General features: G+C 39.6%; 1 long non-coding RNA gene across 1 annotated transcript in view; it reads left to right on the top strand.

Moving 5' to 3' along the window:
* LOC116688034 (uncharacterized) overlaps nucleotides 1-3,053 on the top strand; it is a 21,653-nt gene extending 18,600 nt beyond the window's left edge. Inside the window, exon 3 of the long non-coding RNA XR_004331685.1 lies at nucleotides 2,926-3,053. This is a non-coding gene — a long non-coding RNA (uncharacterized LOC116688034). The remainder of the gene's footprint in view (nucleotides 1-2,925) is intronic.
* Nucleotides 3,054-3,612: the final 559 nt, after the last annotated feature.

The following is a 3,612-nucleotide window of genomic DNA, read 5'->3' on the forward strand; positions in this document are numbered from 1 at the left end:
TTGTAGTAGTTCATGGCATAGCAGGGCACTGACTACTCCATTGTAATTTATCGATCTTAATGGCGAGAACAGAACAGAACATGACAGGTCGGCAGATTGGGAAGGGCCGTCACAGCAGCCAGTGCGCGAAACTCAATGTCATACTCCAAAACCCGTCTGGCTCCCGGGATACACTCAGCACTGGAGGCAGCAGACGGATCTCTCAAAGTTAATTGCTGAACCTGAGCAACAACCTGGTTGATTTAGTCACCAATTTCCGCTACCTGGTGATGGCAATTAGCCCTAGCCATGAGTTTGTTCCACAGGATGGCCAGCTGTTCCTCCTCTTGTTGCAGTCGCCGACCCTGGGCAGGCAGTGCTGCTCTCACTGCCTCAGAGTTGGCTTAGTCCATCTTGGTCAAATTGTACTGTCAGGGTACAATGGCGGACTCAAATGCACAACTCAGAGCAGTAGTGAAGGTAAGTAAGAACAATCAGGCAGAGGTACAAAATCGGCAAGCAAGAAACGTTGTTGGTATAAAAGGAAAAAGTCTGGATAACACTGGAAAACTACCACTAGGAATACGCTGGAGAGTGAGACATACAATATGAGGTAAAACAACAATCTGGCAACAGGTAAGTGAAACAAGGGGGTATACATCCACTGGGACTGGGGAAGACGCTCACACACAGGTGAGACACATTAGGGCGGGGACAAGTAATCACACAGGTGGGACAATCTATAACAGGACATGAAACAAGACAACACAAGGGATAATAGAGAACCTTCAACATAAAACAGGAAACACAAAATACAAAACCAACTAAACACAGATACTTGACACAGGGACTAGACATGAAAGAAAGAAAGAAAGAAAGAAAGAAAGAAAGAAAGAAAGAAAGAAAGAAAGAAAGAAAGAAAGAAAGAAAGTGGGATGAGCGAGTGGGAGAAAGGGACAAAGAAGAGCAAAGAGGGAGATGAAACAGAGGTGTGAACAATGAATAGAGGCCTGTAGTCTCATTTTACAGTCCAAAAAAAAGAAGAAAAGGAGTAAATGAGAGGGAGAGGAAGAAAAGCTGCTAGAGGAATTCCATTCAGCTATTTCTGAGAAGCCATGGGAATGTCTTGGGAAACCCTCCTCTGGAAGCAGCAGTGGGGGTGTGGTGTCTGACACTCAACCCTGGGATTTAAAAGAAACATTGAGAGAACACACATTCATGAAACTCAACAACAGCACATCTTTTCAGAGGCAGTGGTTATGATCGTCAAACTGTTGGCAGTTTTTTTGGTGGAATTAATTTTCAACAATGTCTAAGTAAAAGTATGAGAAAGAAAATGTAAAAACTGCATTATTTCAAGATGAAGTTCAATCTGTCTCTTAGGACCATACAAAGCTTTACAATCCTTTATTTTATTAGTGACAGGAAATATGTACACTCTTCAAATCTGCATTAGGATGTGAATAATGAATGAGCCCCAGCTGAGTCTTAAGGTGCCCTGTGGAGTTTTCTTTGCCATTAGAAGCAGCATGGAGCCACGGTTTTATGAGCGAGTCCTGTTTTGCATCTCATTTATGCCCAAGAGGACACACATGCACATGCGAAAGGCAGGGAAGAGGAAGACTCTAGCTAAGAAACAAGGATGAATCTGTGAATATTCTACTAGGCAGGAGACCCATTAGATACATTTTGTCTGGCATCAAGGACAAACACAAACACATATAGTAACTATGTGCAATCGCACCATATGGTCTCAATCATTTCACATTATATTCTTCAGTTTGCCCAGTTGTCATGAAATTGTAGATCTTTAAAGACTTTTCGTTTTCTTTTGGTTTGGCACATGAGATTGAAAGTTCATTCTTGACAGTTGAAAAAATCACTCTCACTACAGAGTCCATTTAGTAGCTGTTCTGGAGCTTTCTATCTTTTCAATCAGGAGAGACATGTTTGCAGATATGCAAAACAAGGTTTATTGTACGGTGCAATAAAATGCACAAAGTCTTTGGAGATAAGACTCCATCCAACCGCTAATTCGAGTTAGGTAGAGCATTGATTACCTAAAAGGATTTACACTGAGCTACATTTCAATCAGGAGAGAATAGTTTGCAGACATGCAAAAGTTATGTACAGCATGATAAAATGTAGAGTTATTTGGATTACAGCTGATTTAATTTAGGAGAGCATCGCTTAAAAGTTAGGTCTTCCTGAAAGAACTTCCGCTGAGCTACATATCACATCATTTTGAAAAACTTTAATTAAGGAAAACCTTTTTCTTAAGGTCTTGTTTAGCTTAAATATGTGCTTTTGTGTCAACAAGAAGAAGAAGATTTGTTCTCACTCTTGCCTCCCCTTTAAAAAACAGTTGCATCTCATTTTAACAGGTCGCTTCAACATCTGACCGACATGACAGGTCAGCTACTGAAGAACTGCAACATTCAAAGGACAGCGCAACTTATTTTTTTCCCAGAGGTGTTGCATTACTGCAGGGGAAATGAGGTCTCACACATGGCTCACAGGTGGGCCCTCTAACCTAGCACCCATCACAAAGGCTTGATTTAATGAGCAGAGGGTCTCAGGGTGAGAGGAAGATATTTCAAATATGATATACACACTGTGAAAAATTAGCCATTCCCCTTTTAAGTGCACAACAAACTGGCTCCCTGTCCAGGTGTCAACACAATTACAAGAAGGGAGGGCAGAGGGTGGGAAAGAAAGAAAGAAAGAAGGGTGGAGCAACAACAAAATCAATAAAAATTGTGTTGTGTATTTTTTATTTATTTAAGTACGTAACGTTACACATTTTAACCACATGTGGAAAGAAGAAGACATACATCATGACGAAGACTACACTTACTAACCAATATTTGGAACCTATATACAGTAACATTTCTAATCTTTTAGTTGAAATTAACATTCCAGCCTTTACTTCTGTGATGAACGGAGCTGCAGCAGTGTGCAGTACAACAAATATATGGTGTTTTCTGAAAAATTAAACATAAGCCTATTCTGGTTCAACCTCGAAGTACAATTATGAACCTGAAAATGAGCACAATATGAGCACTTTAAAGGTCAAATAAAATTAATCAATGAAAACAAAAATAGCTTTCTAGTTTTAACATGCTAACAGTTTGTTTGTAGGTGCGGCAGACTGCTTACAGAGCTGTAGCAGAGCCAAAGTACTGCACTTTTGAATTAATTAACTTCATCGGTAAAATAAAACGCTGATGCAGGATAATCAGCAAATTGCCAAATATCGGCCCCAACAATCGGCCAGGCCAATAATTGGTAGATCCCTAGTCTAAAGTATGATGATGATGATGATGATGTTGAAATGTATGATTAACTGTAATAGCAACTGTCAAAATGAAGTTACAAAGCACTCTTCCGCCAAAGCTTCAAAGGTAGATAGATAGATAGATAGATAGATAGATAGATAGATAGATAGATAGATAGATAGATAGATAGATAGATAGATAGATAGATAGAAATATCACACACACATGAGAATAAAAATAAAAATCACTCACAGAAATGCAATGACCATGATAAGGTAAGATACTAGGGTAGACTGTGTGCAATGTTGATAGTGCAAAAGTGAACAGTGCAGGGATAATAATGACAACCTATAAA

This window comes from Etheostoma spectabile, chromosome 4 (assembly GCF_008692095.1).
Source record: "Etheostoma spectabile isolate EspeVRDwgs_2016 chromosome 4, UIUC_Espe_1.0, whole genome shotgun sequence".
In the NCBI taxonomy this organism is placed as follows: Eukaryota; Metazoa; Chordata; class Actinopteri; order Perciformes; family Percidae; genus Etheostoma; species Etheostoma spectabile.